Below are 13,096 nucleotides of genomic sequence, written 5' to 3' on the forward strand. Positions count from 1 at the left end.
GAGGGTGGTTAAGAGCTAGACCCTGGAGGCTGGTGAGATAGCTCAGAGGTTAAGAGCACTGACTGCCCTTCCAGAGGACCTGGGTTTGATTCCCAGCATTCACATGGCAGCTCACAATTAGCTGCAACTCCAGTTCCAGGGGATCTGACACACTCTTCTGGCTTCCCCAGGTACCAGACACATGTGGTGCACAGTAATATATGATGCACAGACATACATGCAGGCAAAACACCCATACACATAAAATAAAAATGATAGCATTTTAAAAATGTACCTAGACCCTGGAGGTGGACAGCTGGGTTTAAAACTGGTTGTGCAGATCCCTATGTGACCCTGGCACAGAGAACTTCTTTTTGTTCTCTGTCCTTAGGCTTGTCCAAAACGGGGGAGACGGTAGCATCTTCATGAAGGCCTTGTGAGCATTTAGTTGAATAATACCCATGAGTATCTTGGACATGGCCCCTCATGTTAAGCATGCAGTTATGAATTTTTTAAATTTTGCTTTTTGAGTTTTGAGCAGGCTGTCAGGTAGCCCAGGCTAGTCTCTGTGTAGTTGAAAATGACCATGAATTCTTGATCCTTCTGCCTCCATTTCCCAAATTCTAAGATGGCAGGTATAAACCACCACAGCTGACGTATCAACGTGTCTTATTATGTTGTTACCTTTTATTTCATTAAACGTATAGTTTTTCTTGTCATGGATGTTCCTAAGTCTGGAAGCAGAGACAAGTACACATCACATTGTTCAGGATGGTTTTACTCTCTGAACTGTGTAAATAAATGAATGCAGGTTCATACAGTTTCCAGGTTGCACGGTTACCCTGTACTGGTTACAATTAATAACACTCATTTTATAGATAGGGACATTAGATTAAGAGAGATTCAGAACTTTGGCCCAGTTAAGATAACAAGACCGGAAATCCTAGGATACTACCCTATGGCTTTTCAGGTTTGCTTTCTACACCTAGAATGGCTGGAGGACTCAAGCTTTGACCAGGTCCCCTTCTCTGTGCATATCCTCATGTCTGCTCATTATAGCTGAAGTTTGTGCACATGCCTTTGGACCACCCAGTAGCATCTGCATTACCCCTGGAGAGGCCTGGTATGCCTCCTGGACCCCCCCCCCCCCAGTACCCTCTCCTGGTATTAGGCATTAAAACAGTCAGTGGAAGAGCTGAGGGCTGGTGGCACTGAGAACGTAAGAAAGCATGGACTTCTATAGGCTGAGCATCCCTGACCATGGAAATCTGAAGCATTTGGGCCACCTACATAGATGTCCCACATGGAAGCTAACACACCTGACCTCATGGGATGGGTTGTAAAGTACAGGTGGGCTAGAAATTATGCCCAAGATGCCCGCAGCAAGTATGCAGGAAACAGAAGTGAACTTAGGTTGACTTGGGTTCTGTCCTTGAGGTGAAATCATGAGTATTTCAGAACATGTCAAACACTCCTCATCACAAGCCTTTCAGATGAGATACAAACCTGTGCTCACCTTACCCTTCAACTTCTAGAATACCCTGAAAGCACCATACCATTGCTCTTGGTAATATGGGGCTCTAGGACACGAGCCGGGGCAGGGTCCCAGACCCACTGAGCTTCAAATGGCTCAGGTGGGAGCTTCAGTGAGCCCCTGAGAGGCTTGATGGCTCAGGCTGGGGATGTGGCCCTGAAGCTCCTTCCCACGTGTGGTTTGGTGTGCTGGGTGACGTGGCGGCCCCATCCCACTCAGGGGGTGGCTGGCAGGCTCATGACGAGGTCTAATTTTTGGTGGGGGTGGCAGTTCACTAGCTGCTCTCTCCCAACTTGTCGATTACACTCTTCTTCCCAAGGGGCTTTGAAGGGTTTCAGAGTTGGCTGTGTGTTTCAGAACAGTCACCAGGGAGATGGCGCCTACCTAGCCCGCTACCCAAATATCATCCCTTGTCAACTGTTAAGGGTGCTGCTTAGAAGAAACATGGCTTGGAATTCAAGGATGCTCCTCCACCCCATCCCTAGCCTATGGCCTTGAACAATTTGTTTTTCCTCTCTGTTTTCAGTTTCTAAAATCTGTGTCATGGAGCACTGAGGGCTTGGCTTTGAAAGAGGGAGGCAGGAATTAGAATTGGTTCTGGATTTCTGTAGTTCAGCTGGTAGAGGGATTGCCTAGCATGTGTGAGGCCCTGTGTTTGTTCCACAGTGCTATGTAAACTGAGCATAGTGTCACACACCTGTGATCCCAGTACCAGAGGCAGGAAAGTCAGAAATTCTGCAGCATCCTCAGCTACATACTGAGTTCAAGGCCCCAGCCTGGGTTACATGAGACCTAGTCTCAACAGAACAGCAAAACATCCTTGACCTTTGAAAGTTACCCTGAACCCTGTGTCGGAACAGTAGTAATTTAAATAGTTCTTCAGATAAAAAGACTTTAATGCTTAAAAAACATCAAATTCATACAAATTAATTCTTATTAGAATCAAACAATACAGAGTTGTGCAGAGTAACAAGTCCCCTCCTCTTTTCCTGTCTCCCCTCCAATCCCTGCTCGTTGGTTTGATGTGTTTTCTTCTAGTGATTTTTTTTTCTTTCTCTGTGGACTGGGAGGCCCATAGACCTTCATATTTCCTTAAGCTTTTATGCAAGCAAAAGCGTCCTGGAATCCCAGTCACGTGACTCAAATTTTCACCCACTTGCCCCCGTATGAAGTCTTGGAGTTACGTGTGCCGGAACACACGCAGCAAGCAGACTCGTGTGGTTCGCTGTGTAAGGTATTGTAGCTGGTGTCGCCAGCATCTCTAAAATTTGCCCAGGAGTTTTGTTTGTGCACAGTGAACTTTTGGGCCCATGTCTAAGTATTTATCTTGGACAAATGTGGAAACATGTTTGAGAGCTGGATGGAAGCCACTAAATTTGAATGAGAAAAGACCTTTGGGTTGGTGTCTTTGTGGTGTGGAAAGCTGCAGGGGTTGTGTGAAGGGGATCCACAGGTGGATGGGTTTGAAGGCTGCCATCAGTCAACCCTTGAACTTGCAGAGCTCCGCTCAGCTTCCTGGCAGCCTGACAGAGCCCGCCTGTGCCTGGCTGGCTGAGAACCGCTTCTGCTTGCTGGCTGAGCTGGTGTTTGGGAGGCTGCTGGGGTGTTAGCTCACAGTGGCGTGGGAGCACAGGGTGGCAGCTCCCCACTCCCTTGAGCTCATAACATCCTGAGTCAACCTCCCCACCTGCAGTGGGGGTGTGTGAGAGTTCCTCCCCCAGAGAAAAGCGGTCCTTTTCTGGCTAATGCCCTTGACCTAGGACCTGCTTGAGCCCTCCCTCATCACTCCTCAGCATCCTTTGATTCCTCCACCAGGATCTCCCCACGTGCCCTAAGTTCTTTCGCCTCCTCAGCACCTCTTGGTGAGTGGTTCCCTCACCTGACACACTTTCTTGGACTGACCTCTCTAACTCTTCAGGTTCCCAAGGAGAGCTATCCACAGGTCTCTGGGCGTCCTAGCCATCACTAGCGTAGAAACCCTCTACCTCGGTGTTTCCTGAGAGCCAGGGGGTTGGAGTGTAGACTGCAGTTCATGCTCCCGAATTGAGATCTCAGCTCTACCATTGACTGCCTGTGCATTTTGGGGACAGTAGCCAAACTTTCCCAGGCCTCAACTTCCTCACTTGAGCATGTTAACCCCTGCCACATAGAGTTGAGGGGCTGACTTGAGTTGGTAAATGCCGAAGAGGTGTGGTTAGAAGTGGGGAAGTGGCAGAAGCTGTTATTTCTGTGCTATCTATTATTCCACATTTGCGTAAGCTCTCCTCATTATATATTCTGACTCTCACCTTCATGATTATTTATCAGGTACTGTGTACCAGGCAGGCTGCTTTGCACACGCCATCTCACCTAATCCTCACAGCCGACTCTCTGAAGCTGGGATAGTCAAACCCTATTTTGGAAAAGTAACTTGGGGTTTCATTTACATATAAGATCTGCCCATTTTTAATGGTTCAGGGGTTTCCCACAAAACCCCAGAGCTGTTTGCCCATCTTCACACTCTAGTTTTAGAACTTGTTCATCACCTCCTGCGAAATCATCCCCAGGTCCCACTCCCAGTCCCGGGCAACCTCGATGATATTTCCTTCATCTGAAATCATGCAGTGTATGATCTCTTGTGATCATCTTTTTCATTCAGTAGAGCAGTTTTGAGCTTGGCCAGGTTGGAGCATATGTAAGCTCTTGCTCCCCTGTTCCAGCCTTCTAGCGCTCCACTGGATGGCTGTACCACAGTTGTTTTCCACTCTCCACGGGCTGAACATCCGCATCTTTGCCATTTTGGATTGATGATCAGGGCTTCTAAGAACAGGTGTTCAAGTCTTTATGTAGACATTAATCCATCATTTTTGTGCAGTTACCCAGGAATGGGGTTGCTGGGTCATGTGGTACATATCTATGTAACTTATTAAGAAACAGATTAATGGTTTTCTAAGGGTTTCAGAGCAGGCAGGGCCACCATGGCTGGGGATAAGGGTTCTATCTAGGGACCCCAAAAGCCAAGACCCTAAGGACAGCAGAAACACCAGGGTCCATACAGCCCAGAGGAGCACAGATCATAACCACAGATGAGCCATTCTGTTTTATAGGGAAAACCCAAAGTAAGAGGTACAGGTCAGTCTGGTAGCTAAAGTTGAGGGTTTGGGAGATTGAGTTCAGTCCTGGGTCTGTCATGAAAGTCATGTGACTTAAACTCTCTGAGCTTCCAAATCTGCCCTGTCAACAGGCTTGAAAAGATAATGATGCAGCCACTGCTTTAGAAAACCATTGGGCTGTAGCTTGTGTGAGGGCTTGCTCCTTTTCTTCAGCCTTACAGTGCTTCAGTGTATGGACGCAGCTCATTTGCTTTCCACTCATCAAGGCAATGGAAACTTAATTCAATGAAACATTATGCAGAAACAGAATATGTGAAATAGTTGTAAGATCTGTTCTAGGGCCAGCACAATGGCTCAGAGGGGGACGGCACTTGCCACTAGGCCTGATGGCCTAGGTTTGCTCTCCAGAACCCACATGGTGGAAGGAAAGAACCACCTTCCACAGGGTGACCTGCCTATGTGTGCAATGACCCAGCACACACACACACACACACACACACACACACACACACACACCCCACAATGTAGTAACAACAATAATAAAAAGGCTGTCCAGCATGAGTTAGCTGGAAGTGTAGGACCCTCATCCACTCAGCCCTGCTAACATCTCTCGGCCCAGGTGCCTCTGTGAGGTATCACACAGGCTCCAGCTTTATCTGAAGGAAGTGGCTCTGATTTTCGTTTTTGGTGATTTTTGAACAGGAAATTTTCTTTTCCTTTCATTCTAAAAATAATGCCTGCTTGCTGAATATTCCAAAACTATAGGAAAAGGAAACACTAAGAAGATAAAACTCACACATACAATGAATGCTGGCAGCCTCAGGTAATATTTTGGTCTTTTATCTAGGAACTACATGGTGCTTTCCCATGGGGTGATTGGAGGAAAGTTTAAATAAGGGGTGGAACACGAAGGGCTTGGGGCCAAGGTCCCCCCCTTTCTGATCTCAGAGTTCCTTTGTTCTCTTAAAAGCTGAGAACCCCAAGAACTTTTGTTTAGTTGGGGTCTGTTATGAATATCTACTGTATTATCGATTAGGCACTCACCTGAAATTGCAGTGCGCTGGAAGTCTGGGGCTCACTGATTATGAGTTTGAGGCTAGCCTGGGGTATATAATGAGACCCTGTCTCAAAAACAAACAAACAAATGGGCAGGAGAGATGGCTCAGCAGTTAAGGGTATCGACTGCTTTTTCAGAGGACCCGAGTTCACTTCTTAGCACCCATGTCGGGTTAACTCCAGCTCCAGGGGATCCAATCCCCTCATCTGGGACTCCTTGAACAGCTGCATTCATGTGCACATACCCACACAGAGACATACACATAATTAAAAAATTAATAAGTAAATAAATCTGAGACAAATGAAGAAATTAAAACCTAGGGGTCAACTTTCTTTGGTCATTAAGTCACAGCTGTACCCTGTTGGTTTGTATCAGTTTCTTTTGTACAATAGCAGCCCATCAACTACCTGCCTAAAACAAGTGTCTGCACCTTCCATGAGCACCCAGGACCAGCTTAGCTGGGCTGTTCTGGCCAGGATCTCCCTTAGGATGGTGGCCACTTCGAGGTTCACATGGGGCTGGAGGATCCACTTGAAGACACAGCTCACGTGGCCTCCTTTACCCTGGGTGAAGTCAGTGCAGAGGATTTTACTCTACAGGGGTGTACCCTTGGGAAAATGGATGAAGCCTTTGAACTGCTCTTCTGAAGCAGTGAGGCACCCACACTCATCAGCGGTGGCTTCTTCATGGTTGGTTGTAAGGTGAAATTGGAAGCCATTTCAATTTCAACTTCAATTTTTTTTTAACCATTTTAAATCTGTTGGTCCACCTTGCATCTGAATGGCTCTTTACCCAAGTGTACTTTTTTAAACATCACATCTTGATCTGTTACAAAGTACTGGTCCTCAGATCCCTAAGGTTAGTACATCTCACTCTGTGATATAGACATTTGTAGACTTCAGCATGAATCCTTTCAGAAAGTTCAAGTCCTAAGAAATCACAGGCTCTGGGTGTCCATGTAAATTCTGAAACTAGATGTTGTGGTTGGGGATATAGCTCACCAATAGGACCTGATGCATGTTCAAGGGGCATGCATGAGGGCAGTGGGCCCCCACAGGAAGCTGTCACGGTCACCCAGGCTGGCTAGCATCAGCAGTTAACTGCTGTAGTGAGGAGGAGCCCCCAGCAGCACGCCCTCAAGTTAAGTGACTCAGTAATTCCTGGGTTTGTGGCATCTAAGTGGATGGTGGTACTGTATTCTTGTTTAGTTGGTTTACTCTGGATTTAGGGTTATGCTGTGTAGTCCATGCTGGTTTCAGACTCACAATCCTCCTGCCTCAGCCTCCTGAGTGTTGCGGTTATAGATGTGCCACACATAGCTGGTAGTGCCCTGTTCTGAGATGGAGAAGACTGGAGTAGGGAGAGGCTGACTGGAGTAGGGAGAGGCTGACTGGAGTAGGGAGAGGCTAACTGGAGTAGGTGGGACGCTGACTGGAGTAGGGGAGGCTGGGATTTGGAGAGAGCCAGGGCTTCTAGAGGATTGTCTGAGATGGGTTCTTTTATCATTCAAGTGGAGTTTTTGGGGAAATGGGTGAGCAAGGAAACCTGGCACTCAGCAGAGTAATCATGGGGTTACTACATGTTGGTATCCAGCACAGAGTTTCTGAAGCCATACAGCCATAAAAGACATCAAGGAACGAACCTGGGAGGAAGCCAGGGGCACCTCAGTAGGTACATCCTAAGCCCAGAAGAGGAGATCTGTGGTTGTTTGAAAGAAAATGGCCCCCATAGGCCCACAGGGAGTGGCACTATTAGGAGATGTGGCCTTGTTGGAGGAAGTGTATCACTGTGGGGGTGGGCTTTGAGGTCTTAAATGCTCAAGCTTAGTGTGGCAGTTTCTCCCTGCTGCCTTCAGATCAAGATGTAGAACTCTCAGCTCCTTCTCCAGCATCACGTCTGCCTGTATGCCACCATGTCCTACCATGATGATAATGGACTAAACCTCTGAATCTGTAAGCCAGCCCCAATTAAATGTTTTCCTTTATAAGAGTTGCCATGGTCATGGTGTCTCTTCACAGCAATAAAACCCTAACTAAGAGACATCCAAAGTGGGACTAAGAATTGCCTGCCATGGAGATGAGGATAAAACCAGTGTTCTAGAAGCTGAGGGGTGGGGATGGAGGCCTTTCTAAAAAGAAAAGGTTATTGTCTAAGTCAAATGCTCTTGAGTGGTGTGATTAGATACCATATCTTGTCTTTATAGAGTCTTTGAAAACAGATTTTTAATAGATCAACATTTTTTTCTAGTGTTCAGCACAATGAGATTTGCAGGCCTAGCATGCCCTAGTTACCTCTTTTAGGGTTTTCTTCTTAAATGTACGTGATGCATTTTGATCACATCCTCCAGCAAACAGATTTTTAGTGCCGACCTCTGTATGGGAATCTGAGTGTACCATCTTCAGTGAAGTCTTCCTTTTTACTGCATTCTGAGCTTATCCCTCAGGTTATTTTCCTAATGTAAACCATGTATGCTATCAGTGTATGGAAGTATTTGGCCTCAGCTTGGGTAATTAATTAGAGTGAATTCTTAGAGATTTATTGAATGTGAGGACATAAAATCCTGTGAAGTTTCCAATGGGATCTCCAGTGAGATCTTACTGCCATGCTCTGCCAGACCTGCCTTGCCCTCTGCCTTGCAAATCCTCAGTGGATAGCCACCAAACACACTGGTGGTTTGAATGACATGGCCCCCTGAGGCTCATATATGTGAATGCTTGGCACCCATTTGGTGGAACTGTTTGGGAAGGATTAGAAGGTGTGGCCTTGTTGGAGGAGGTGTGTCACTAGAGATAGGCTTTGAGGTTTCAAAAGCCCATGATATTTACCAGTTAGTTCTCTCTTCCTTGTGCTTGTGGATCAAGATGTGAGCTCTCAGCTACTGCTCCAGCGCCATGTCTGCCTGCTGCCATGCTCCCTGCCATGATGGTCATGGACTCTAACCCTCTGAAATAGTATTCCCCAATAAACTGTGCCTTCTATTAGTTGCCTTGGACATAGTGTCTCTTCACAGCAATATAGAAAAGTAACTAAGACACCCACCTTCACCTGTAGGAATTTGCTGATTCTTCTGTAAAACCTATTTAAGGCTGAGAAACTATTCCTAATCTTACTGATTACCCATAGCTAGATTCTCTAAGTTGCCTATTTTTTTGGCCCATATTTTCTACTAACATTTTTTTTTTCTTTAATTGGGTTCAATGGCTGTTCATGTTTGAGAAGGGAAAGATGGACAAAAACAGTAAAGGGGGGGGGATGGCAGCCCTCTGCTGTCAGGCATGGTTCATGTATTTTCTGCAGTATGTACATTTATTTGCTCGCTTAAAAACCATGTTAATAGGATAGTTTGTTTTTCAGAGTGCTGCAGCTTGAAGCAAGAATTTGTAGGTGCTAGGCAAGGACTCTACCACTGAGACACACCCAAAGCTGTGTTTGTGGTTGAAGTTCTTAATTTTATGTAATAAAGCCTATGACTGCTTGCCTCATTCTCGTATTATTTTATTCTTTGCTTTTATACCATTAAAACAGGGTTTGGGGGCAGGAGAGTTGCTTCAATGGTTATGAGCACTTGTTGCTCTTCCAGAGGATCCTAGTTTGGTTCCCAGCATCCACATGGTGGCTTATGACCATCTGTAACTCCAGTTCCAGGGAATCCAACACTCTCTTTGGATCTCTCTGAGCATTAGGCACACACATGGTACCTGATTATACATGTGGGCAAAATACTCGTACACGTGAAACATAAAATAGACTAATCTTTAATGGGGGGCAGATTCAGAAAATTTGATTTGAAGGCCAACTCTCCCCACTGACTTTTTGTAACAAAGTTTCCTTGGAGCACAGTCACGGCCACTCAGTTGCGTATCATCCGTGGCTGCCGCCACACAGTTGAGTTTGTAGCTGAATCCATATGGCTGACAAAGATGAGACTATTTACTCATTCTCTCGACCTTCATAGAAAACGCCAATCAAGTGAAAAGCATTTCCTCAACTCGAAATACCTATTAACTTGCATTTTCTTCTAGGTCTCCATGACCTTCTTTAAATAAATCAAATATGTAATCCCTCTGGAGTTCATTTTAGTATAAAGTAGTAAATGAAAATCTGTCTCTGTTTTCTTCTCCAAGAGTTATCAATTTCTCAACATCCCTTGCTTTCCCTCGGGACTGTGACACTGCTTTTGTGCCCCAGGGCCTCCTCTGCAAACATGGGAACTTGCCAAGCTCATTATCCGAGCCCTGGAGCTCTAAACTGTGGCATAATGCTTGAGTTGTGTATTCTTTAAAACTGTGTTAATAGTACAGTTCAATTCTTACTGTGCTGGAACTTGAACTCAGGGCTTTGGGCATGCTAGGCAAGGGTTCTACCACTCAGCCACACTCCAAGCTATGGTTATGGTGGAGTTTTTCTTAATGCTTTGAAGTCTTAATTTGTATGTAACAAACCTGTGAATGCTTGCCTTGTTTCCTTATTACTTTATCCTTTGCTTTCAGTCTCTTTAAACAGGACTCGGAGAACTTGCTTGATGGCCATGTTAGTTCTTCTCCTTGTCTTCTCTTTCAAAAAACTCTTGGTTCTTATTGGGCATTCATATAATCGTTAGGACTCTTCAATGAAGTTTCTCTCCAAACGTCAAACATTGGGAGGTATCAGTTGGTGCTATAATAACCAATAGATTTACTTTGGACCAAACTGCCATCTTTGCTGTGGTGAGGTTTTTCTGAATAGGTCTGGGTGGAGGGGAACAAAATAAGGCTGCTTCTCTTTTGGGCATACTTTGCATTCATTAGAAATTTGGAGGTGGAGCGGTCTTCTCTTTCTTTTTCTTTTTCTTTTTCTTTTTCTGTAGAAGTATCATTTTTCTTCCTGAAAGGAGAGGTTTGGGGCTTTGTATATTAATGTCATATCAAGCCACCTTGTCTCCATCTTGGTTTTTTCCAGCAGATTCTCCATGGTTTTCTCTGTAGAAAAGAACATTCTTTGTCAGTAAAGTTTGATCAGGAGGGAATCAGCTCAGTCCATACCCCCGGCTCTCTCTTCTCTTCAGACTTCTGTTCCTCCTGCATGTGTATATGGTAAACATACGGGCATCCATATATCTGAGCTGCTGAGGACATTCATATATATTTAGTGACATGTGGCTTTGAGGCTTGTGAACATCCTCTACTGTGTCCTCCCTAGAATTTAATCTGGCTGTCCTTGGAGTGAGTGATAGTCACTTTTCTCTTTCCAGTCGACTTTGTCTCTTAGTATGGGGTATCTCTCTCTCTCTCTCCTCCCTTTTTACCCCCACTCGTGTGTGTGTGTGTGTGTGTGTGTGTGTGTGTGTGTGTGTGTATGTATGTTTGCATGTGTATGTGTGTATTTATGTGTATGTGTGTGTTGTCTCTTAGTATGGAGTATGTTTCTCTCTCTCTTCCCCTCTCTCCACCCACCTCTTGTGTATGTGAGTGTGGTGTGGTGTGGTGTGGTGTGATGTGGTGTGTGTGTGTGTGTGTGTGTGTTATGTGTGTCTCAAATGAGGCTCCTATATGCTAGGCAAGCACTTTTTGTCTCTAGCCCTCTTTTACTTTTTTATTTTGAGACTGAGTCTGGCTTCATTGCTCAATATGGCCTTGGACTCACTGGTGCCAAGGCTGGCCTTGAACTTGTAGTCCCCCTTCCTCAGCCTCTCTAATAGTTGAGACTACATGGGCAGAAGCACAAGGACTGACCTATGTAAGTCCCTCCCTCCTCTCTCTCCCCCTTCCTTCTACTTCTTTCATAGCTACTGTTGACTTATAGATTATAACGGAATACGCCTCCAAGTTACTTTCCTATTAGTTCAGCATCCTCAAATCCTGATTTTCTAAGAACCAGCTGTGAGTGAGCCTCTTCCTGCAGGAAGCAAGCATGGACCAATTGTGCTTTCATATGCTAAGCACCATGACACCAGCATTCACTCCCAGCAAAAGCAGAATGTCAGCAGCACCCAGAGACCTTCCTGACACCTGATTTCTGACATCGAAGTCAAGGCTCTAAATTTATCTTGTTGAGCTCTGAGCCCATTATCCACCTGCTCAGATAATTTCAGATTCTTGAATGATAAATTAAGACTTTCGTGTCACCAGTGACAAAAGCTCAAATCACCTGACGCAGAACGGGCTCACGTACCGAGAAGCACATGAAGATCACAGTTTTAGGACACATGGAGACAGGGGTTTACCAAATGCTGTCTGTGTAGATGAGCCCAGCAGCCTGTGAAGTGTAGATCCTGTCCATTCAGCAATCACACTGTCCCAGGCCCAGCAAATCCCAGAATTGAATCTCATTGGCTAAGGTGGTCTTTGGACTATCTTTGGGTCAATCACAGTGGTTAGACCAAAAGCCTATAAGGGTCTTGGTGGTGGGTGGAGTCAGCAGCCTTCTCAACTGGTCACCCCCAGCATGAGGCACTGGGCCAATATAGGCCCAAAGCAACAGGGCAACTGACCATGGATGGAACCAGGGGCCCAACCGAACATTTCCTACTTTCAACCTAATTATCTAAAGTATTTTATCATGGCAATTCGGTTAGGCAATGCTGTGATTGCCCCTGTCTAAGGCATATGCCCAACCCTGGCATCCTTTCCTCCTGTACTGGACTGACATCAGGGCTCTGGTATGTCTAAGCCCAAAAAATGAGATGCTGTGTCTGGAAGCAAGGGAAGAATGTGGATGCCGACCAGACCACAACTGCGTGTTGTATTAGTTGCTTTTCTCATTGCTGTATGAGAGTACCTGATAGATGCAACTTAAGGAAAAGAGGGATTAGTGTGACTCACAGTCCATGTTGGTGGGGAAGGCCAGGTGACGGGAACGGCCCAGTCAGTCTGTGGCAGTGGCAGTGTATGGCATGCAACTACCTGGCAGTTGGTGTATGGAGAAGATAGCAAGAGATTCTACTTTGAAAAGAGCCTTCCTTCTCTGCAAAAGCTCAGAGGTGTTCTCTCTGGGGGTTCGGCAAACTGATAGCATTGAAATATGGGCAGAGAACTCTGTGGCTGTCACCAAACTCTAGCCCTGCTGCTTTGGTAGTGAGTGAGTGGTGAGCTGTGCCAGCCTTTGGAGCTAAGCATCCAGCGCAAGTCACCTTGAACAGAATGAAGCATCCACGTGCTTTCCTGTGGATGGAGGTGTTATAGAGAACCTTGTCAAGAACAGACAGCCATGAAAAGGAAGCCAGCAGGCTGTGCATGAGCAGTGCCATCTGCTTGCTTTCCAGAGGAGAGGGCACTGTGACCAGCACCTTTGAAGATGTCCATCCTGTTGCTAGGCACACTCTCGCTGGAGAAAGGAGCCTTCTGCCTATCTTGGCTCTGTGCCACTTACACGAAGGTGCTCATGGACCTCCCTGCCACCTTCTGATTATGATTTGTTTCCCTGGCCAGGTCTGCCCACACAGAGTGGGCTGATCGA

General features: G+C 45.9%; 1 protein-coding gene across 3 annotated transcripts in view; it reads left to right on the forward strand.

Moving 5' to 3' along the window:
- Ppp1r16b (protein phosphatase 1 regulatory subunit 16B) overlaps nt 1–13,096 on the forward strand; it is a 100,604-nt gene that overhangs the window by 30,016 nt on the left and 57,492 nt on the right. The window lies entirely within an intron of this gene.

This window comes from Peromyscus californicus, unplaced genomic scaffold (assembly GCF_007827085.1).
Source record: "Peromyscus californicus insignis strain IS unplaced genomic scaffold, ASM782708v3 Scaffold_7__1_contigs__length_154581171, whole genome shotgun sequence".
NCBI classification, from domain to species: domain Eukaryota; kingdom Metazoa; phylum Chordata; class Mammalia; order Rodentia; family Cricetidae; genus Peromyscus; species Peromyscus californicus.